We start from the raw sequence: 25,493 nt of genomic DNA on the forward strand, positions 1-25,493 counted from the left end.
TCCTTATTAATTGATCTTCGTACATGTATTTAGGGTGCGCTAGACTTTCTCCCACACTTCTCCACAGCTTAGGTCTGCCAGTTCTAACAAACAGGACTGAGACAGAGTTATGGGCTTACTGGTGCTCCTTTTTTTCTTTCTGATCTGTGATGAAGGCATCTCTTCTCGCCAGTCTCCCTCCTTGCCTGTTCAGATCCCCCTGCCATTCATGATTAATGGCATGTATGTTTGAGTGTGTGCGTGTGCACACACAGATGCCTGTGAATGAGACCTTGAGTAAGTACATCTGTAGAGTTTTCCCATACATATTGTGTTATCTGTGACTTAGCTCTTTCCCTTAATATTACCGTCTTTGTCTGTCTTGACACCTAAAAATATGATTGTTCTCTTTACTTTCCAAACTATGATTAATTAAAGCACTTCTCATTTTCCTCACAATACCTTTTTGTTTTTTTCTGAGACTAATCTTCAATTAATAAGGAATGTGAGCATATAAATATAAAATGTCTGTTGTGTGTTTTTCTTGCAATAAATCTGATCATTATTTGTACTGCTGCTCAGTCTATTTTCCCTAAGGTATGCTGAATTTGATCAAATCACTACAGCACTGGAATCCTGAGTGTCACCCAATTGTGTGTTGATTATTCTTAATCTAGGTGCTTTTAAGAAGGTGGTCAATTTGACTTTATTGAATTGTCAACGTTCAGAGCACGGAAGGGAGTCCGGTAGCTGATCTAACCATGCCACAGATGGCTAAATACCCCTTACTCTGAAGGGAAAGAATGAAATGTAGATTCAAGTTACACAATGTGAGGTGAAAGTGTGGGAGCCAGGATTTTTGCAGAGGAAACAGCTGTCCACAGTTGATTGAAACTGACTCTGAAGACTTCTTTTATATCACACTTTGGGAGAGGAGGAAAATAAGTGAGTTCTTGTCCTCTAATTCTCAAGGCTCACCTTGAAACAGGCGCTCTGCCTTCTTGCGAGGCTCTCAAGGCCACCTTGCTGCAGTTTTTTTCCCTTCTTGCAAAAAATTCAGACTACTCCTTTCTGGAGTAAATTCAGTGTGACTGGCCACCGCATAACGTGCTTGAGACTTCCACCTTCCTTTACCCTCTACAGATGGTACCAAGTACTGCCAATTTCAGCATTCTCCCAGTTTGTTCCAGCATTGCTTAAAACTCCTCCTTTAGACCTTGGGTCAAGGCAAGCAAAGGGATGACCATTAGCCTGTGGAGGTAGACCCATTACGTAGAACAAGGCAGCTAGCCCATGTCTGTCTGCTGTTTTCCAAATCCTTGGTGTATGATTACGGATCATGTAGAAAACTGTAAGAGCAATGACAGAGAGAAGGAATGGGAATGTCTGTGAGTGGACTTATTAGGAGGAAAAAATGTCAGGAAGAGTGTTAGAAGAAGGGTATTTGTTGATGGCACCTACATTAGTTTGCTCCTACTTGCAGTTTCTCAGGGCAGCACCTTGGAGCAGGAGAAAAAGGACAGCAGTTAAAACCTGGTAACTGACAGGCAGGACAGGATCGACAATCTAATTTCTGCTGGCTTCTACAAAAATGCACCGGCAAATTCTGAAAAGAACCCAGGAGGCAAAGATAGGACTCAGGAAGTGGTGTTTCTTGTGTCATTGCCTGGAGTCTGGACAGGCTATCTGGTTATATGTATCCACATATGTTGACAGCTGGATGGCATACCTGGATGTACACTTCCTAATCAGTGACTGCTGGACACATGTTAGTAGTGCTTGAAACTTAACAGTGATAAATATCAGAGTACAAATGAGTGAAAAATGGTTTACTTTTTTTTTTTAAATCATATTCTCTTCTTATGAACCTGTGCATTAAGCTTTCCTGCAATATTATGGGCTGGATATTGTATAGTGGTCATGAAGGTGAAAGCTTACACAGTGCATTATTTGATGTTTGGTGTTTTTCAACCTAATGTTGCCTGTTTTGGTAAATTGGCCTATGGGAAGTTATGAATGAAAAAAATAGTGGCCAAAGGATAGATGGCGATAAATACATTGTATCTTTGTAATGCATACCAGAAACTGTACTTAGCTATGCATGAGCACAAAAAGTGTTCACCATCCTTATGTAAATGAAGTTTTTAAAAAATTTTGGTAATGAGTTTTTTGTGTTGCTTAACGTCACTTATTGCTGGGTATATAATACCAATTGGACATTTCATGTATATGCTTATGATTTTTATCCAGTTATATAACATAAATTAATGGCCTTATTATTTGTACTATGATGCATTTAGAGAATGATGAGAAGAATCATAGAAATAAGATGTAGTCATTATCCTGATCAAAAAACAGGATAGACAGAAGCCCATGATGTGTGTATCATGCAGAGCTCATTAATAGGTATAATTTAGTTAGTCCTGAGGTAAAGACTCTTTAGGACATTTTTTGCTGTATGGGAAGAGAAGGCAAACCTAATTTTAAAAGGTTGTCACCTTTTCAAAAGTATATTCACAGCTTTGTGAGCTGAGAAATTCGAATAAAGAGGAGGGGTCATTGTTACTGGGCTTTTTATTACTTTTTTCCCCTTCTCATTCAAATAAAGATTATCCAAGATTAATGAAAAAGAGACAGAGGCTATCCTGAGAAAAGATATAACCAACAGAGGAAATCTAGCTGGTACACAGAAGCACAGAAGATTCTGAATAACTTTCGATTAGAAGGAAAGTTAATAGGAAAGAGAAGCAGTAGTGATGTTCATTCAGATGAAACTTCAATGGTCTCTTCAGTGAAATATCAGTTAAATTGCTGTCTATTTAGAGGAGATAAACTGAGTTGGACAATGGTAATTAGTGGAATTTGACATTTAATATAAAACACACTTGGTCTTCCAAGCCTATTGAGAATGCTGTGAATAAAAGGTTCATTGTATAAGTTGGGTTCAAGTGGCTGATGCCAGGTTCCAGAGTGTAGCCAGGGACCAGACAGGGAAAAATTCTAGAGGTTTTGAGTATATGGCTGTGGTGAGCCGTGCTTGTGAAGCTAGTGGGCAATGTTTTTTTAGGCCCAGGTAGAGATCAAGATAATTGAAAAACATGGGAGGAACCAGGCAAACATTCTGTCAAGGGAGCACCTCTACATGCCACACTGTACGTGGTCCACGGAGCAGTCAGCACATCATGCACAGTCCATTTGCTCTCATACTTATGAGCCCCAATGGCAGGATGTGAACATCATAATTCCCTTTTTGAGAGGATGCCCTGTTGTGGTCTGCAGCCTGGTACTATGTGTGATGTAAGATATTGCAATGTCTAGAAAAATGGACTATACAATTGTTTCTCATTTTCTGCCCACACAAAGAGCTAAAGAGCTAAAAGAGACATGTGTGTCTCAGACCACGGCATATCCTTTTGCTACCATTGCACACATCTTTACTTTCCAGCTAGAACACATGTTTCTCAGGAAGCTCAGATTGGGCCACTCTCTGAGTCTTATTCTATGGGAAGGAGTTTCAATTGCTTTGAAATGCATGTTGGATGGATAGAGTCCCAGCAATAGGACCCAAATGGCTTAGTGGGATCTCTGCAACATCATTTACATCAGTAATGGGAGTCACTGTTTTGACTATAGTTTGGAGGAAACTAGTGTCACTGGCATCCTCAATCAAACTACAGAACTTGGCATGGATGTTTGTCTATTCATCTATCAATATTTACCATACTTGTTGGAAAAGGGCAAAAGAACATTCCATTGTTTCTTTTTTCCCTTTTACACTAAAAAACAATTGCCACTGTAAATGGGAATAAAATTAATTTTACTCATGAAATTACTCTTCATTATTGTAGGCTTTCTTCTTAAAAGTCAGTGGATTATTCAATGTCATTTTTTTTATATCTCAGATATGCTGGTTCAACGCCCCTACTTTTCTCATTCGCTGTTGTTTTCTCTTGTTGCTTTCAGCAACTAATTTGGTGATACTCGTCTTTCTTGGTTGTGATGATATCTTTCTTGAATTGTTGATAAGCTTTTCCTCTCCACAGCTATAACTACAATCTTCTTTCTGGAGCTCTTAATTATCAGTTAGTTAATTACAGTCATCTTAATGTAGACTAAGAAGAGGAACATATTCAGTAGCTCAAAGATATCCTTCCAGTTTCAGTGTTCTCTACTTTCCCTTCTGAAGATATGCAAGCCAAATTACCCATGATAATTTATAATTAATATATATCACAGAATCTCAATAGCATTTGCAAATAAGGAGTATTTTTTTTGGAATATGTTTCATTTCTGTAGGTATTTTTTCCTCAGAGTATTATAATTGCATCCAATTTTACTGAGAAAAATCTCATATCCGATCACTAATCCAAGAAGTAGTGATGGGCTATAGAGCTAATACTTTATTTTTAGCGTGAAGGATTGCCTGGAGAGGAAAAGGACACTTGACCCTATAGTTTTCTCCCTTGTAATTTAATCTGATTCATACCTTTATGCTTTCATGTTTTTCCATGCTTTCATCTATTTATCTATAAACCATCTCTCTGTCTTTTATACTATTGGTTTCTTTCTTAGTGTAATTTGGTGACTAACAACTTCACGTGTGTTTTGTCCTTGAATGTGTATCCAATACTATGAAGCCTAGTAATTAGGCAGCTGCCTTGCAGAGTCAAATCCACTCCAAATCCATCAAGCAATAACTGTTAAACACTTCAACATGCAAAAGGTCTTTTAACACAAACTTGCAATGCCTAGTAAGCCAGGTGATTCTCCTACTGATCACCGGGCAATATATGTACAGTAAAGCACTGTAATGGTGGTCATCACATAAGATATGTGGTGGTATTTGATAGGTTAGGGTTTGACTGGTTGGACAGCACACTGATTCTGAACATTTTGCTTTGCTACTAACCGTAAGAACATATCACATGGTCTCCTTCCATACACACATTTGATCTTGGTAGTTTACTGTTTCATCATGTCCTGGAGCAGACACTATCCACTAGTACATATGTGGCACAGAAGTTCCGTCTCTCTAGTGCTTTCAAATCAACATCTATACACATATATATATGCAATGAAGATGATTTGTTAGCAACTGTATGGGGTATTGCAGCTATTTTCTGCTGTATGGGGATGACAGTGTGTCTTAGTATGCTAACTGCTGGAGAATGCTTACTTTTTTCATGTTGATTACTGTGATATATGCTGCTAGAATTTCCTGTTTACTTTTAACTTTGGGCTGGATTCTGATTCCTTTAGTTGAGCTGAATAGCACCTTGTTCCACAAATGGTCCCATTGGCTCAATGGAGTCATTCATGGATGGGAGTCATTCAGTGTGACTGAAAGTCATGGAATCTAGTCTTTAAATCATATTTGCTATTGGGATATAAGTGTATGTTTGTGTGGGGGTGTTTTTTAGACACTTTTACAAGGGACTTTGGTTACCCTGTTACACCTCACTGAAACCTTTCAGAATTAGAACGACTGTTAGGTCACAAAGCCTAATAATGTTCTTCATTGTTGTTTGTTTCGTGCACTGAATTAGAAATTAATTCTTTTTCAGATTCACTGACATATGCTTCTAAGCTTATGTTCTCCATTTAATTTATCCCATGGTATGTGTGCCTCATCAGATGTGACAGATTGGGGTGATTCTGTCAATAATTCATATTTGATACAGAGTAGAAGGAAGTTAAGAGGGAATTATGAAGTATTATAATCCCTGTCCGTTTTAAAACTGAATGAGTTGGATTAAAATTGACACCTTTGACCAGGACACTTAACATGCAAAAGCAAACCCTATGAGCTTATGGAGTGATAGAGGCTTGTTTGAAAATAATATAGGAAGTCAGAATAGAGGTTAGCAATTGACATCTTCAAAAGAAGTCCTCTGGGCCTGACTTTTCAGAGGTGAGGAAGCAGCCACAGTGCTCATTAAATTCCACTGCAGTTCCAGGTGCTCAATACCTCTGAATATCAAGCAATTAAGTGAGGCTTGGAAACTGAGATCTTGCAAGCTGATGACAGTTAAGGCTGCCCCACTTGAAGGTGCTGCCAAAGGAGATATTGAGAAGCTAGAGGCTGAAGAGGAAAACAGTGAAATCAATGCTGTGTTTATTCCAGAGACCCTGCAATGGTCTTCAACTTCTCTGACACAGACTCAGATGCTTTGATTAGAAATGGTAGTCAAACAGGTTTTTGAAAGCAGTCCTAAATGGGCCAGAAGATGCGAGGACCAGAGGGTGTTTTTGCTAAACCTGGGGCGGGGGTAGTGTTCTCCCTAAACACCTTGAGTTTACTTTATGATCCTTGATAGAAAGCAAAGACTTGTAAAGCCAGACAGGCTTTTAGTAAAGCAAGTGTTTTTCAGAGTAGGGACAGCTGCAGCTTCACATGAAAGTCATGTGTGCAAAAAGTGACCTCCAGTGCTACACCAGTTATCTTTCTTCTGCTACAAACGGTATTTCTACAAGGACATTTGCTTGACATATTCCCTCATTACCTTGGTCCTAGACTGAGAGAGACATCCTTGGATGTTCCGTTTTAGAGGGAACATGTAATTAGAAATGTTTTGTGGCTCCCTGGAAAGCTGGGGAAATATGATTTTGCTGCAATATAGGTAGTAACAAAAGTTCTTTTGAATCCCATGAGAATAAGATCTGCCTATGAGGATTTGTCTGATATTGCACATTTCTCTTTGTACAGTCTCCTGTGGAATCCTTCTGCTGTGTCTGCAATGTTCTGCAACGTGTGTGTCCATCTTGCCCAAGTTAACTAGCGCAGCCTGAAACCATTCTTCAATTTCTCATGGAATTGTCTTCTGAGGACACTATGTTATGACAAAAAAAAAATACCTTTAAAGTTGTAAAACTGGAAAGTCCCAGGGCTGCTTGGCTTTTCCCAGCTTGCTTTTTTTGTCTCTGCCAGACTTAGGAGGATTGGCCCCTCCTCACCGATTGAAGCACTCCCCCTTGGACCAACACTACTTTGCTGGGGACTCTTGCTGATTTATGTGCTGAGAAAAGCAATCACATGTAAGGGAGCAGTCTGTCTTCCCAAGTCTTTCTGTAGGGTGGAGATTTCTTTTTCTCAGATGCTAGACAGGAAAACATTGTGTAATTCAACTGCAAGGGCCCCAGAGTGTTGGGAGAGCAAAATCCAGCTAGGGCAATCAAGAGTGATACTGTGTGGCCACACAAAGGAAGTTCTAAGGTTTCACATCTTTGTGTCTTGTTAATGAGATATGGCAGTACAGGGAAAAGCACTAAGTCAGAAATACTGTAGCTGTCTCCTCCTTCAATTAAAATAGATCTGATTTAAGACTAAGCACTCATCACCTGTTGAAGACAAATTGACCCTGATCTATGCTTTATATCCTTTTCAAAAGTGTCACAAAGGTGGTGATGAAGTCATGCTATAGTAGGGCTTGCATTTATTGATGCTCTTCCTGTTAAAGACACTGAGCACACAAAGATAATGTATTAACAACTGATGGTGGTAACTGGTGCTTACAGTGGGCACACATAGGTATGTGGGAATGCTGCACACAAATGGGGTCCCAGATTATTTGAGTGTCTTGACTGTACTACAGGATGAGCAAAAAGAAATGTCCTGGGTAATGACTTTTATCTCAAGGACCCCAACCTGCTCTAGAAGACATGTACCAGAATCCGCAGCTGGTGGTTTCAGGTGGACTGATGATACAGTGGACCTCATGCTGCAACTTTAGATTGGCAGTTACTGGAATAAAGCTAGTGGAGTTATTGTGGTATACAACTGTGTTGTTCCAGTAAGGAGGAGAGTAAACACTGTAGCTATAGAAAAGTGAGGATTAGTTTTGGTCTCTGTTTTGAAGCTGAGTCTGAAGAAAGTTGTAATTCGCATTGCTCATCTCAGATGAAAAACTAAGGAGAAATTAGAATGAGGAAGATAAAGGTTATGTCTCATCTGTAGTATGGAAAAACAATTTTTTGACTTTGAGTGATCTGGAATGAATAATAATAACAATAAAAAACCTTGCATGAGGACTGTAGTCACCAGGTAACAGGAATGCTTGAAAGCAGGGATTTACAGCTTTCACAGAAGTGTTCTCCTCTTGCTCCTTTGTAAAAGATAAACAATCTGAGAAGTTTCCTTGAAATAGAATTAGCTTCTCTTGATGAGCTTTATTGCCTTCATCACCCAGCAGCCTGAAAAAAAGCCCTAGCAAGTGTTTGAGCTAGCTTCTGTAGTGACAGACCCAGAGCACTGTACTGTCTTGTGACTACACAAACAGTGCAATAACAAGCATTTTGCCCTGACAGTCTTTTTTGTTTTGTTTTGTTTTGTTTCACTGTGTTTTCCCCACAGAGAAGTTAACTTTGAAGGAAATAGACAAAACTTGCAAACCAAAAGAAGAAAAAAGTATTTTCCCAGGGTAGACTATTCTGTTATATAACAAACCAGAAATATTACTGTGTGCTGGAAGGGAAAAAAACATGCTTGAAGAGCAAGATGAAAACAAAACCTAAGGAGTGAGTTTTGAATGTATCCTTAATGCAAACTGAGAAAAATGAAGACAGAGATGGTAAATGATATAGCAGTCATGGCACTCTGCTTACAGATTGCAATTCCAAATGTCATATGCTGTAAGTTCTTCTTGCTCCCCTGATTCAGAAGGGAAACTTTTCCCTTTTCACTGCCTGACCATGAATATTATTCTGCAACCTGTCTCCAAAATAAACAGTATTGATTTCCACTTTAATAGTTTTGCATATTATGTAGTCTCCAACCTACTAAACATGCTCTTTCTCTCTGCAGTCTGGAAAACCAGAAATCTCAACCTAATCTTTCTGCTGATGATGAGTTTTGATGAGGTTGTTTTTTTTATCTCTCTGTTATTAGAGTGCAGGTCAATGCTGCTCCACTTATTCTGTAGATTTTTAACCACTCTCTGGATGTCAGGAATATTCTTTTTATCTTCTCTATTGAATCCCCTGTTAATCATATCATGATGCACCTTTTTCAAATCTATAGTTTTACTGAATGGGGTTTTTAATCTTTGCAGAACTCCTAACCAGTCACATCCATAAAGAAATGGGAAAAAAAAGGTATTCATATTACCTGATGTGGTTGGTTTTTTGGGCTCTGTAAAGATTAAAAACACAGTAAGACTTGAGAGCATCCTAGAGGGAATATAGAGGTTGCTATTAATATGTTCTTCCTTTGAAGAGAACTGATCTAAGAGTTTGGAAATAGAGGAAAAGTGACTGTTTAAAGCAATAGACAAGGTTGAGATTTTAGATACATACTGCAGAATATTATGGTAAAAAATAAAAGAAACTGTGAAAATGATGAGAGACAATGGTGAAGTTACTCCTAGGTTGATTCTCATTGCCAAGTGCTCAGACAGGCAAATTTCCATTACAGCATTACCCTAAAATGACTGAACTGGTGTTGGTGGTGCAACATCTTTTACCCTCATGTGGCATGCTCCAAAGCAGGTGGGTAGCCAGCAAAGGAGGCTTTAAAGGCAGCTTTCAGGCAGTCTTTCCTCCTCATGTCACTCTCCTGGAGTGGCAGCTCTGCAGGACAGTTTTTGGTGCCTCCCCCAGGTAACACGCTGCCGTGAGGATGGCCACCAGCTGGGAGGACCCTGGTCCTGGAGCCTCGCTGGCCCGGGTGCTCAGTGGTGATTTCTGATCTCCAGCCAAGGTGCAGGCTCCTTGCTACTCCTGCCCCTAATCTCTACCATTCACAAGGCTTTCCTGGAAAATGCAGTTTCCAGGCTGATATCCTACTTGGGATATGCAGCAGTCCAGCGCATCTGTGGAAGAAATCAACACTGTGCTGGAGAGACTCCACAGAAAAATAGCAGAGAAAGGGAGAGCAAGGAGGAGCATCAGGGAAGGATGGGGTCTGGGGCCAAACGCAGAGGAAAGTGCAAAAGGAGCAGGGCAAGAAGGGAATAAGACCTTTAGAGAAGGAGAGGGAAGGATGAAAGCACAGTTGTGCCAAAGAGTGTTCTTGTCGGAAATGCCAGGGTATCTTTTCAGGTCTGGATTTGTCACGTATCCTTCAGAAAGCCATGACACAGTCCTGCCTGAAAAACGTGTATTTAGAAGACCAGAGTATGAGATTATTTACTGGACTCTTTGTTTCCAAAACAGAAGAGACTCTTTGGATGTTTTGGGGTGAATCCTTTACAACATAATCATCTGAATTTCCAAAAATTTCTAATTAAGAGGCAAAAATTTGAAGAAATTCACTGGAAGCCTTTAGAGCAAATTTGGTATTATTCCACATTAAACTTCAGACTTTATCTACAGACCAGAAACTCCTTTTTATTACTCATAAGTGACTGTAGGCTAACTGACCTATCCCCTCAAAATCTTTTTTTTTTTTTTTAAAGGCTTGATTTATTTAATTCTGAGGGACATCTTCTGATGCTTTCATCTTTCTCACAGTCCTTCTCCAAACCACCTTCAAATTAGGACAGCCTCCCTGCACTGCAGGTTGTGGGCAGCTTTCGCAGAGGGGAAAGAAGGAGGGAGCACAGAGACCCGCTGATGGGCAAGACAGGAGGAAATCCTGCATGGCTGCATCCACCGTGTGAGCGTGACCACGGACGCAGCCGGCTGGCAGAGGAGACGCTACTCTCCTTCCCCATCACTTTATGGTATCTTTGCAGCTCCCCTCCTCTCGGCATGGGAAGAACAGCCCTGGCAGCGCCCCGCAGAAAATGTCTTTTGTTCTGCACAGTTTCCGGAAGCTTTTTGCCGTCCTGAGGATGGAAATTCTGGCTGCTGAGTTCCTCTCATCAGAGCACTGTCTGGCTGCCTTTGTTTGGCCCTGGGCATTTTAAAATTACTCTGCAGCTGTTTCCCACCCACTTTTTATCTGTCATCTTTCTACGGATGTCAGCTGATGTTGGAATAAATATGCAAGGATTTGTTTCACTCCTGTTTTTTTCTTTCTTTCTTTTTTTTTTTTTCCAAATGCATTTCTGAAGTTTAAAATGAGAGGCAAACAAAGAAATAAAAATAAAAGATTAGCAGATATTAAATAGCACAAATTACAAGGAGCCTGAAACCAAAAGCCTGGATCAGAAGAAACCTAGACTCCAGGGGAGTTGAGGCTGGACCTACATCCAAATCCACACATTGTGGTTTACTCTCAATTATATAATAAGCCAAGCCAGAAGTCTCATTCAGGGCAAAATGGAACATGAGCTGAATTTAGGTCTGGATCTGAATTTTGCCTTGCAAGCCCACGGCCAACTGGCAGGACCAAAATGCATTTAGAAAGGAACGACTTCTTAAGTGTGTAAAACTTATTACCAATGAAAAACCAATAGAAGGCTGCAGAAGGAAAATATAATTCCAACCTAACTTACTGGACCAATCTGCAATTGACTGACAGGAGTAATTTTACTCACACACCTCAGTTATTATTAACAGTTCTCCTGGACTCAATTCCTCTCGCTGTTTTTACATCACGATGGCTGGGCTGACTTCAGTGAAGCTATGCCTAATTTACACAACTACAAATGGCCAGAGAATAGGTGCACTGAAATTATCTCTGTCTGATCCATGTCTAGTAAAGAAAGACTTACTAAAATAACAAATGGTTTATATATTTATTTTGATAGTGGCCCACATAAAAATATACCTCGCAGTCCAAGTAAATATGAAAAAGCTGCCAAATCTGCCCATATAAATCTCAACGATCTCATATTTTTTCAACATTTAATTATAAAAGAAAAGTGTTCACACTCCAAATTAGAAAGAGTGGGAAAAGGTCAGATTATTTTTTATTTTTCAGAACAGCCAATCATGCAGAGGTATCTTCTTAGGAAATAAAATATTAATCTGTGATGAATTCACAGGAAATACATTTGGTATCTTCGGTTACTTGCCATTCTATATCAAAACAATAAGCTTTTTTTTTTTTTCTCTGCTATGTATTACCATTTGGTTTCACTGGTTGTTTTGCCTGAATGAAAAGACAAAAGACATTATAAGACAATTTCCATTATTTAATTAAAGGCCAAATAGTATAGTATTTGAAAAAGTAGGCATTGATCTGTATTAGAAGTAGGAAAATTATTCATTGTGAAAAAGGACTTGCTGATTTTCTATTCACAACTGACTTGTGAACTGATCAGTGCTTCTGTGAACATATTTTACCCTCATGTTTGCCAGCAAGCTTATAAGAACAATTTTCTGTGCGGGTATTCTCCTTATCTGTCTGTCTGTCATCTGTGGCGTATACTTGATCTATTAATTCAGGAGTTTCTGATTTTTCTTCCATGGTTTAAATGTGAATCTTTCTTGCCATATCAAACACCACTTGTGATGTAAAGAATGTTCAGCCATCATTTTTGGTGAGGGGTTACAATTTCCAAGGCTTCTGTGATTTGAAGTACTGACAGTTTTCCCACTTAAACACTTTTTTCCCCCTTCCAGTTTTTCAAGACACACCGACAATGGCAGATGCTCTGATTTAATTATTAATTATTCCAGATAATTCTCTTTTCTTTCTTGACAATTTTAGAATAAAAGACTCAAGTTGTTTAAGGGAGCTCAGCACTTGTTATAAATTCGCTCCGTTTAATATCTAGTATTTTTCTAGACATTTGCTTCTGAAGGCGTTTAGACATCTGCCTATACCTCTGATGGATTTCCAGATTTCACACCCATATGCTAAGGTAGAAATAATGTTGGAATTAAAAAAAAAAAAATCTGGTCTTCAAGTTGTAGGCTGTTGATGACCAATCTTGCATAAGATACTAACTACAGCTGTCATCTTGCTAATTCACGATATTAATTTCTTCTTGGACACCCTTGTTAGGCTGGTCATTGCTATCTAATAATGGAAATGGAGTAATCTTCTGCATATCTATCCCTTAAAAAGGATGGTTACTTGGGAGTTGCTGCAGTTTTGATTAGACCAGACTTTTCTTTCCTGACTAATTATTTAACCCATTAATGATGCTGACCTATTAAGTTCACTCACTTGTCACCACAGACACCTTCACTGCAAATTTAGTGAAAGCAGATTTCTGCAGTTGAAAAATGTGATGCTTGTGTTTCAGCTATTTATGTTTTTTCTCTAGTGAAATCTGACTTACATTTTTCAGTCAGACAGGGAAGAAAATGACAAATAATGCTTGACTAACACAATTCATCTTAGTGCCTATCTCAAATACCCATAGACATGAATAGAGAACAGCGTTTTTTTTTTTTTTTTCTAATTTTGCATTAGACAGCCTTCTGTGTTGAAATAAAACTTGGCAATGTTCAATTATGTGTATGGATGTTGGATAGCAAAGGAGCATGGTAAAGCTGAGGAAATTATAGTATGTATTCAAATAACCATGATAAGAGGCTGCAAAGTGCCTGATCTCTGTCCTTCTCACCAGTGGGTTTGTAAACTAGACCAGCAGTCACAGATCCTCTGTGCTTGTGGTCTGTAAGTTCCTGGAAACACTGACTTTGCAGAAGGTTGAGCCCTGCGCTGTACAAGACACCTTGTGCTGTTGAATCCCTATATACCTTGTGCATCCTCTACTGTTCATTAGATAACAGTGCAAACAAAATCCCATTCTGATAAAAGTTTTTTAAACGCACATAATAAGTACCGAAATGAATGAATGTTTAAAAATTGAGCTCTTGCAACATCTGACCAGCTGAATGTGTCCAATGTGCTGTTAGGGCTGTGCAAAAGTTCCCCTCTAAGATTATTCTGTTAGACTACTGCAGCTGCACTTGCTAGCAATGGAAAGGGGGTTTAGTGTGCTGATAATTAGCAAAATTAATGAAGGTTTCGAGAAAATCCCCTGATTCTTGGAAGACAACAGAGTCACTGTGGTGTAAATCATCAAAGCTACACTAGAATTGATGAAGATGCACCAAATTATAACAGCCCAAACTCTAGAATTACACTAGTTGCACAGTGTAATTTTTCTAACTTTAGATGCCTTAATTATGCAAAGTCGACTAGTCTAAAATTTCAGCTTTTGGTATCATTTGAGTAGTGTATAATGATGCTTTTGGAATTACCTGTTTTTGCAGACTTTGTATAGACATGAAATGCTTCAGTGAATGAAATCTGTGTAGAGGTAATTGCATTCAGCATATCAACACTTAATCTAATGAAACTATTTTTACATTAAAACATATTAACTGTTTATTAGTCAGAAAGATGCTTAGTATAAGCATAATCTAGCACTTCTATTCCCTCTTTAAAAAATAAACATCAAGCAGCACCTTCCCCTGATGAAAGCATCTTAGCTTGCTTAATTGTGGATATCTAAATCTGAGCTAAACATCTAGGTTGCTTTTTATAGTCAATGGAGAGAAATAAGTATTTCTAGGGCACAATCTACTGACCTACTTAAGATGTCTATCTTAGGATAAGATGCTGTATGTGTTAGAAACTCCTTTTTAAGGAAGACTAGGATAGGGGCTCTGGTAGTAATATCTTTCTTTTAGATATCTACATCAGATAATGCCCACTCTAACTGTATTTTCAAACACAGTGATAATTTTATTCCTCCTCCATGTCTTCATGGAGAAGGTTCACACTCCCCTCCTCCTCTTTCTCTGTCTTTTGGGTTGAATAGATCCACAGTTGGTATACATTTATGCATATATGAACCCATAGCAGGTTCCTACACCTGCAGTGATAGAGCAGCCATGGGCATCACTCCATTTCATAAGCCTGTGGGCAGCTTTGGGCACTGCTGACACAGTCATTCAACTGTATTTTCAAATTCTTTCTGGCAGTAGTTGTCCATAACAAAACTTCTGAGACCCAGTGAATTGGGTTCACTTCCCAAAATATTTGTGTGAGTGAACTAATGTGACTGGAATATGTGATCCTTGCATGGAATAAATTGTTTGGAGCATAGCCTTGCCTTTTTGGCACAGAAAGCTGATAACAGCAGTCCTTGATATCTGTTGCTGCACTTTAGGGATATCCAGATGGTATGCTAACTCTTGCAGTTTCTGAAGGATCTAGAAGAAAGCTCTTACATTTGTCCACATTTGGAGAGCTTTTATGTAGGATTTAGAGCTGTTGTCTTTCACTTTCCTGCAAGACTACTGATAGGATCTCACTTCAAAAATGTACAGACTAGCTGGGACTCTTCATGCGTCAAGGACAAGGTGCTATGCTATATTACAGAAGTCAGTGGATCTTATGATTAAGAGCACCATCTTTATCTCACAGTCTAAAAAATATAGTTCTGCTAAATCCTGCTGGGTCTTCAGAAGAGTGTTTTTTTTTTCAAGCATAAAGTGCATGAGAAGATTTTAAATTCTGATGCCCTCATACAGGTCTTTGTTGTTGAGCTTAAGGCAGAGCCATTCATACAGGATAAACAGAGAACATATTGTCATACAACTTACCTTTGCAGATTGTTTCTGCTCTAATTTCCAAGGAAGTTAAAATGTGAATTCTTTTTGTGGCTATACAGAATCATAGTCCACTATTGTACTGTGTGACGTGCTGCTGTGCTCTGGAAATTAAGGCTCGTGTATTCTCTGTTGCCCCTCTGAAAACCTTTATTACTGTCTCTCAGAAAAATCGGACACTACTTTAGTGCTGTGATTTTCTGCACCTTTATGTTGTGCACATTTCACAAGCTCTGCAAATGCTTTGTAAATAACATTCATTCCTTGGCCCAAACCTATTCCATCAATAAAGCAGACAAGTGGCCTGGGGATGGCTTCAGCAGGGTATACATACGGTGATATTCCTCTATGTGCAGCTGCCTTTCTTCTTTTTCATAGTGATCTATCCACTGCTACCAACACCCAGGAAAGAGACCTTGCTGTCTAGATCTCTGTTATGAGCCCCATCTAATGCTTTTCAAAAGCACCTCCCATCTGGTTTGAATCTGACTCCCTCATCACCCCTTTTTCCTGTCTGAAAACAGTTCTTAAATTTCTATATGGACATCTATTTAAGAAATATTTGTGCAGGATGATCACTCATGAGATCATTGTGCTTGAAATCATCTTACACTGCTTCCAATCTTTGTCTGTTTTTCATAGGACATAAGCAACATCTGGCAGGCTAGCTGATGAGTCAATAGGCTGACAAGATCTGCCTTATCAGTAAGCATTGGATTTATCTAGTTGCTCTCAAGCTTTTTGAGAAAGGCTTCAACATCTGTGTTGAAGCTGTGTCTTCCAGATCTGCAAACCTGAATTGGAATGATTCAGCCGTATCGTGTCTCATGCAAATATTTTGGTGCTCATCAGTATGAGTAGCAAATGACAGTTCAAAGTTTGAATTCAAATCCCTTTATACATGTCATCCATGTGCCTTTATTTGCTAATCTACCAAGACTTTTCAAACAGTTTAGAATTTCAAGAAGAAAGAGCACTGTCTTTCTGAGGTCAGCGTTGGTATAAATACCAACTTTACAAGATTCATCGGCATCATGTAAATAACAGCAGTAACAACTGATGTGCCACAGAAGTAATATGTAACATCTAATTTCCATTTCAGTGACCGTCTTGGATAAATGACCTTTTTGGCAGGGTTATCACATATAAAACAGCTTTTACAGAAATTTGTAAGTAAATCTTGCCAACTCAGATTTTGCTACTTCAGCTTAATGCTCTTTCTATGACTATCAACGTAATTAAAAAAAAAAAAAAGGCAGGGCAGTCAATGGTGACTATGCTCCATTTCTGCAACTCTTTATTAGTTCTTGCTCTTCATCCTAAGGAATGTTTTTAACTTTCAAATAATTTTGTGTACCTGACCTAGGCATATACATACTGTTTATTTAGGATGAATGCATATAAAGACACACATAAAAGTGTATATACGTATATATACTCTTTCTGTGGAGGAAAGACGCTGAGATCCATCTGAAATTAAAGGACTGGAACATATGCTCCCAATGAAGATTATATCATCTATGATTTAAATCCTTATGAGTTAGGTGAGGTGAAAGGATACACACAGGCATTATGATTAAAAAGACTCACTGTAAAGTCATGATTTGTCACACCTTGACACCAGATGAAGGTTTATATCTGCTATCTGAACTGTTTTATGACTGCAGAAGCTATTGTGTCTTGCACCCTGTATTACCGGTCAGGGCTAGCTCTACAACCTTCACTGTCCTCAGGGGCACATGACTCTGCCTTTGGTTAAGCTCCTTACTCAGCCATATCAGGCACCAGGAATCACAGTCTGAATCCAGAGGACATGACATACAGAGGACAGAGGACAGATCAGAGCATAGCCAACGCCGTTATCTTCTGTCCAACAGCTACCAATTTTGTAGGAAAAGAGGAAAGACACAGGGTATGGTGCAGGATGGTATTCACTGCATACACTTAGCTTCTAGCAAATCATATTTCTCCAAACTGTGTGTTTGGAGGTCATGTTCAAGTTTGGGTTTAATCCAGTAGTATAGGTACTTGAATGAAAAAGTATCTAAAAAACTTTGTTTGCCCCCAAAAGAATTAGCGGTTTCTGGAGCATTTGTCTCAAAGCCTCCGCCTTACTCAGGAATACTAGACCGGAAGTTTTCAATAGACTTACAATTTATGCCCAATCTTTAGAAAATCAGCTATGCATTTGATATTTAATTTCACAATTGACAGATAATTTACAGCAAGTCTGTTGTGAAAATAAATAAAACCCACCCACCACCAACCAACCAGAGGAACAGAAGAAGAAGAAGAAAAAAAGAAAAACCTTGTATTTTCGAATAGCTATTAGCTTCATCAAACTCAGGGCTTGTTAGTAAGGTCATAACTACCTCGTTGCCTCCAAGCCTCTGTAAATGTTTTGTTTTTGTGTATACAGCTGGATTGGCCTCACTAAACTTAACCTCATGTGACTGGATCTATTCATGGAAGATTAGATGACAAATCCTATTGGGTCAGTCTAAACCCAATCTGATATAATCATCATTGTGAATACATCTTGTGATTGACTGTAACAGAGATGGCCAGAACTCTCTTCCCTCAGAAGTTGTGTATGACAAGCCTAGGAAGACCCAATTACTTTTAATTGTATGTCCCCACTAGAAAACATCCGGACTGATAAAATTCATGTATCGCTTGCACTGTTGATCTCTTTACCTATATTTCTAAAATAATCAGTCATGTTTTTAATGAACCTGGAGAAGATTATTGATTAAACTGTAAAAAAAAAATCTAGAGTTCAATGTTCTTAGCTCAATAAAAGTGTTTGTTGAATTTAATTAAAAAAACCCCACTCCTTAAGTATTTTTTTTTTAATTTTATTGTAGATTGTTGACTGACTAACATAACTAGGTGTGTAAAGTTTTCTATCTAGTTCCATTTCCTCCACAAGAGTTACAGTTTTCAGAAAATACCAAATAACTACCTGTTCCATATCAAGTCTCTTTAAAATGTCTCACATTAGGTCTCACGATCTCTGGATGCTTGATATTCAGCCCTATATTGGCTCCTGTCTGTCAATAAATTGCTCCTGCCATTGCATATTTCCTTGCCAGGATGTTCTGCATACCTTCTAGAGAAATATTCCATGAAGGTGAGTGCAAAGGCAAGCCTCTCAGCTCCTTGAGTAGAAGTATGATACCCTCCTTATTTGTAGTCATGGAAAAGGGACCTTTTCGCTTTGACAGGCATTGGTCTAAAACCTTACCTGGCCTGTTTGGCTTTGTTTACCAAGAACAACTGTTTTAATGCTGGTTCGTGTAAGATGATTGACAAGGCTTGCACCATTTTTGTTCATATGGGCTGTGACCAAGTAATGCTCTGCAGGTCAGGATAAGAGATAAACCACGGGGAAACTGGTTAAAGAGAGCTCTCTCCCATTATCATCATCTTGTCCCACACTGGACCTATGGTGTGACCTGCTGTCACTTTTAACTTGACCTGCAGATTTTGTCTGAGCTATTGAAACAAAGAAAGAAAGGAAAGAAGTTACAGCTTTGATAACATTTTTCTTTTTTGCCCAAATAAAATAGTTTACATGTTTTATGAGATTAGTGTCTCTTGCTTCTGATTACAAGAATCTGATCAGCATATTAATAAGTTAAAAATAAAAAACCCTCAAACTATGCAACAGCTGCTATTTTGCTGCTGAATCCATTCAGGGTATGTAATTTTTATGAGGTATTTATTGTAATAGGGAAAGGGATTTTTGTATGTGTGTGTGAGACTGAACTAGTGCTAATGTAACTAGCTATGTCTTTTCCACAAAATGAGTAAGAGCGGATGGAGGAGGAGATCCATTGTGTTGCCTGGTGGAAAGCATGCAGTTCAAATTGTTGTTTTTGTGGGACAGCTTGCATGGACACAAGGCATGTCATGGACTGAACACGACAGTGTGTGACTGCTAGAAAGAGGTACATCCTGGGGTCCTGTTCCAGACAATGCACCATTAGGTGTAATGTTGTTGACAACAGTGTTGCTTTTGTTGACAATCTTAACTCTCCTCAAATAGAGTGCCAGACAGGAGGTGTAATCCTGAAGAGTTTTGAGGAAGACATAGAAGACATAGAATGCTTAAGGTTGGAAGGGACCTCTAGAGGTCATCTAGTCCAACCCACCTGCACAGGCAGGGTCACCTAGAGCATGTGACACAGGACTGTGTCCAAGCGGGTTCTGAAGATCTCCAGAGATCTTCAAAATGCCTATTTCTATGCCTATTTGGGCATAGTTGTGGGTTCACTCAGTAGATCTCAGAAATACCCTACTAATGTGCTCTTTGTCTGAACTGGGTTTATGCAGACTGCCTATCTGAATGCCAGCTGGTAACCCTAGAAGCATTTTAAATCCTATATTGCTAGAAAGATGAAAAAAAGGCGTAGAAATTTAGATAGGACAATGTTCCTGCATGGAGCTAGATGCAGCCTGAAGTATTTTCTTGACCTGGTCTTTAGAAATTCTGATGTGGGGTTGGAGAAAGAGGAATAAAGATATTGGTATTTTATAGTTGCAGGCTCATTGTGCAGCAGCTGATTCACCTTCAGAAGAAAATAGTAGTGTTGCAAATGCGATGGAGTGATCAGAACATGCATGTTTGATTCTTATGCCTTCTTTGGTGTATTTACTGGGAGGTTTCCTAGCAAAATGTAAAATATATAGCCTCTGAAAACAAGAAAAGAAAGTGTGGAAGCTGGAAGGCAGAAGACATATAAATTGTATGCCTGTACATAGTTAAAATAGGAGACTATTTCATTATGACTGAAAGTGAATTCAGTGTGTTGCTGTAGAAACCCTGGCAAATGCATTAACCTCAATGCCCAACTGCTGAATTCTTTTAACGGCTTTATTTTTAATAGATATTTACTTAAGAATATATCTCAGCTGTGTTGCCATATATGTTTTGTATTTCTCCACAAAGAGAGGTATTATTCTTCTCAGGCAGGTTTCATGAATAGCTCAACTTACTGTTGTGAGCAACTTGTTTTCATAGGTGGCATATTCTCTAGATATCTCTACAGCTCTGTGACCAAAAATACACATTCCTTCTTAAACAGTACAAGCATTCCTTTCCAGAGTATTCAGAACAAATCAAGACAGAGATCTGTGAGAATCTGAGATTTCAAGGAATCCTTTTTGGTAAGATCTCCAGCCTTGCAGAAGACCAAGGAATGTGCAGACTGGGAAGCTGCCAGAAAGTTCTGCCGTTTTGTTTTGGCGAGATATTCATACCTCCTCTTGTCTTTCTCCTCTCACCAGCCACCCCCACCCAGGAGTGTTGATGCTGGTTTGGTGCCCAGAATACATGATCTCTCCACAGAATGTTAAAGACAATCTGGAATAAGGGTTTATGTCAGCTGTTGCTTAAAGGAATGAAAAACAAACTTGGATCTTGAATAATATGTTTTTCCTCACACAAAGAGTGGATAGATTGTGACCTGGACGTTCTTTAGAGGGTATAAATTAGAGCAGGGTTAATCGTTGATGACAAACAAAGCTAAATATAGACTTTGGAGATCGCACCCTCCTTTTCCTCTTCAGATTGCTCACAACCTTTGCACTGACTTGCTCAGTGTTTTATGCTGCCTGATGGATTGGTTGCATGTCACTGGTGCTTGACTCTTGAATGCTCTACTCTTGCAAAAGTCAAGTCTAAGGAAGAAACCTGTGGAAGCGTGTCACCGTCTCACCTTTCACTGATACCACAGGGACTTCATCAGCTTCACACCTTGTTGGTTTCCTGGGTAATGGTGACAGACAGAGAACCCATGATCAAGTCATTTGACCTCAGATTCTCTGGATGAGAGCAGGAGATGGAATTAGGAGGTAGACAGACAACATTAGGAAAGTACTGAGCTATTTGTACATTTTACAATGCCTGCCTGAAGTATTATCACTGTCATTAGTGCTTTATAATGTTGGGTAGACTTGGGCTTGCTTCATGAGTGTTCCCCCATTGTTGCATGCACACCATGGTGTCTGTGGCCACAGATGTGAAGCACACGCCATTTTTCTGCTTGATTTATTTAATTACCTCTGTGTCAAGGCTCTGGCAAGGGGCTTTATGGGATCCAAGTTCTGAACAGTGCAGTCATGATCCTGTCAGTCATGTTTCAACTCCATTGTCAGAAGTCTAATATAGGGCTTGAGGAACCTAATCCCAGTGGTCATTTCTTAATTGGTGCGCTTTGCCCCATATGCTTGCCAATTGTACGTACCGGTTCTCTATTAGTTTTCCATTTTCCGTCACCTTTCACCCTAGTCATAGTGAAAAACAAGCCGGTAATTTTGATAACCCAAGTCCTAATTGTAAACCGTGTGATTGGATTTCCGTAATAACCTCAATGTCAGGGCTGCTGGAAGAGTGCCAGGAGGTCTGTTCCTCTGCTGAGTCAATCAAGTATTACTTGGACTTTTTTCCTACATTTCTTTTTAGTAAACAGCACAATGCACTGAGGGGGAAAGAGTGTTGTGGGAAGGAAGCTTTTTTGGGAAGATATATTCATGGCTTCTGCATGTGTCTTGGGATGGTGTCCCAGGGTCGAACACTAGCAGGTCATGTATCACAGCCTCACACCTCAGTTTGAAAAAGCCTATGTTGAAGCCTGTAGCAAACAAACCTTAGGATCTTCTGGATAAACTGAAGAGCGGAGAAAAACTTCTTTAAAAAATGACAAATCATAACTTCATCACAAAATATATTTCAAGTGTAGACTTTCTGTTCTTTTGTCCCATAAGTAAATTTTTCCTTTTGCTATTTTGGGCTCAGTGAAAATCTCTGAAGGAAAGCTGGAGAAGTTCATGTATCATGGATGTTGAAACCAATGAGCTGAGAGAGACTGGGGGGAAAAAAAGGAAGTAGCAGAAAAATGAATAGCTCTATGATTTACTGTGCTTCTGTCTTCAACACACATAGACAAAAAAGTTTAAGTAGATACATGATATTGTATAATCAAGAAATAATGCTGTCTGCTGCAGTCTTTATAGTACACTGCCAAAAATGTAAGACAGAATGTAAGAGAAAGGAAATTCTGAATGTTTTCACAATGCTATCTTTCCTATACATGTCCTCTTCTGAGTCCTTATCAAATGACCATTTCATTCAGGTCTGTAGCTTCTCTGCTTTTGCCACCCACTCATGTCCCCAGCAATCTGAGACGGGCACTGGGAAGTCCTTCCTCTGTGGTCTGCTTTTCTTGGACTCCAAAGAATGCCCATAGAAATGAGACGCTGCACTGCATCCAGCTGTGTTTTGCTCACTTAGGCAGAGTTCCTAGTTTCCACACAAATACATGCAGCATGCACTTAGATATGTCTGTCACGAAAATCATGGTGCCACTAGGAACAGGCTACATCACGTTCCAGCTTACTTCAAAATTTCTACAGATGAGGTACCTATGTCTCATCTGCCAAAATCTTGCCTCAGAAAATATACAGATAACCAGGGGAACTCCATGTCACTCCTACTCTAGTCTGAGCATCTCCTTTTTGAAACCAGGAATCCATTAACTAAGTCCTACAAATAAATGGTCATGATTTACCAAAACCAAACAACCAATCAGAAAAAAAGATAATAATACTTCAGTGAAATAACAACAGCAATGGCTTTAGTTCATGGTCAGTGTACCTATATTTTACAGACACTAACACGTCTGTGAAATTGCACACAGGGAAAATAAGTGTCTGAGGCAAAAACATATACACACGCTTCACAGGTAATGAGTAACACACCACTCTTTCATCACAGAAATTGTGCATTATGTGTGTCATAATGCACAATGATAATGTGCATTATTTTTGATCACAGTTGAAGTCATTGTTGTCTATTTTCAATTAACAAAATAAAAAGCCTTTCAAAGGAAAGATATGGGAGAAAGAAGAGACTTACTGCTTGAGTGTGGGACTAAGAAACACAGATCTGCACATCAGTTTCCAGCTTAGGTGTTTTTTTAACATCTTTGTTCCTCATCTCCCCAAAAATAGGAATATATGTCTCTTCTATGGATCTGGTTTGAAGATATCTAAAGGAACTAATGTGGTTTCTAACTCTTGCATGTGTTCAGTTTCTAGCACCACAAAGACCTGGTCTCTGATGGGGCATTCAGGTGTCCTTAATACAAATGCTAATGTCATATTAGTATGGATATGCTTAAGAAATGGATCCCTCATAGGGAGACATGTTTTCCCTGAATGTACTAGATCTGAAATGTGTTCTGATTTTGCGCTCCAGTTAGTCTATGAAGAACTTAGAGAGGCTATATGTTATTTCTACAATGCCATAACATTTACGAGAAAATACTTCTCTTGAAACAAAATCATCATAAGAAAGCATGTTTGTGCTAGGTATACTTTCATGTTACAGTATATAGCCTTTCATCATGAAGAAGTTCCCTCAAAATTACATGTAAGTGCTTCTGAATGCTCTCCTTACCATCAGATATGAAAGTACTCTCATAACCATCATTTTCCCAATGGAGAAATTGAGGCACGAAGAAGTGCCTCTGGCTAAGTTCACAGGAAAAAAAAAAAAAAAAAAAAGGGACTTAGACCTGCATCTCCACAGTCCAAGACCACTCCAGGAGATCCAGATTCTGATCTATTTTCCTGTCATCCACCAGTCTCAGTCTAGGCATCTGAAGAGCAGGGGATTACTGAAGAAGGTAGCAGCACTTAGGTGGCAGGGGGTCTGTGACAGGGTGCGTCTGGGCTGGGCGTTCATCTGGCTCAGACTGTAGTTTGTTTATGTTGACCTCTGTATCTGCCTCTGAGAGGAGGAACTCAAGTTTCTTAGTAGTCTCCATCTCAGCACAGCCCCTATACACAGCCCTTGCCCTTCCCCTGCCAGGAAAGATATCTTGAAGTTGTTTGCCAGCCTTATGTGTGTCAAAAGATTCATGTTGACCTAGTGTTTGGCCATCCTCCCAACCAAGACAAACTGGCTGTGATTGGATCCATGTTTTCCTCCTCAGCTTTCTATCAGAACATTCCTCAGCAGGCAGCAGTTCAGATGCTATATTTTTTTCTCATTTACTGTGGACTTGAAGCTTCTTGTGCTAATTTGGTGCAGCAGCATTTGCCTTTGCCTCTGGGTGGCTGGGGCTGCATATCCACAGCCTTCCCAGATCACTCAGAGCATATGGACTGTGACAGAATTTCTCACTAGAGTTGCTTTTGCTACAGATGTCTCATTCACAGGACCAGGTTTGCTTTGTTGAGCTGGCAATGCGACTGCAGCTCTGTTACACTGATGCTTCTTTGTGGTTTCTGGATGAGCCAGACCCCAGTGAAAATTCCAGTTGATTCCTCCACCGATGGAGCCAAGGGTAAATTTTGTCCCTCATGAAAGAGAAACTGCAGCTTTAAGAATTTCAAGCCGACAGACAAAGCAACTGTGAGTAAACTACACCCTTTTCAATCATTTGTTGAATTTATAATTCCTATCTTTCCACGCTCTAGTGACCTATGTTCTTATGTCACCACTAGCTCTGAGTCCCCTCTGCCCTTCCCCATCTCTGTTATATCTTCCTCCTCATTTTCCAAGTCTTTTCCCTAGAGGAAAGCTCAAGCCTGAAGATATTGAATGACCAAGGTCATACACACAGCTGGGAACTTGAAGCCAGATAACCCATGTCCTTGTTCAATTCAGGAACCTCTGCTCAGGATTTCCCTTTCTGATTTAGTGTATACTCTCTTACTGTACAATGTTTACCTGTTTACAGAAGGATTCATATGATTCAGTCATGTCCAATTGTGCATGTTTACTCAAACGTCAGTCTCCACTGAATAACAAGATGAAGCAATAAAAACTCGAAATAAAGATAATAATTTTGACACTTTGGGAGAATCAGTCTGTGTACAGCTTATGGAATACACTGGAGCTTTATGGACTGTCTATTTTTATGTGTAATCACTATCTCTCTGTACTGCCTTATGCTTCTTGTGCCAAGAAGTAGGGGAGTGGCGCCTTCGGCTCTGCTCTTGAAAGCGATAGTCGTTAAAGGCTGTTAACTGGTGAATAGGCATGGTCCACACGGAACAATGGGATGGCTGAAGTCCTGGGAAAAGCCAGTTTCCTCCAAGAG

Source organism: Tinamus guttatus, unplaced genomic scaffold, assembly GCF_059628265.1.
Source record: "Tinamus guttatus ecotype Peru unplaced genomic scaffold, ASM5962826v1 Tinamus_guttatus_pri_ptg000372l, whole genome shotgun sequence".
Lineage (NCBI taxonomy): Eukaryota > Metazoa > Chordata > Aves > Tinamiformes > Tinamidae > Tinamus > Tinamus guttatus.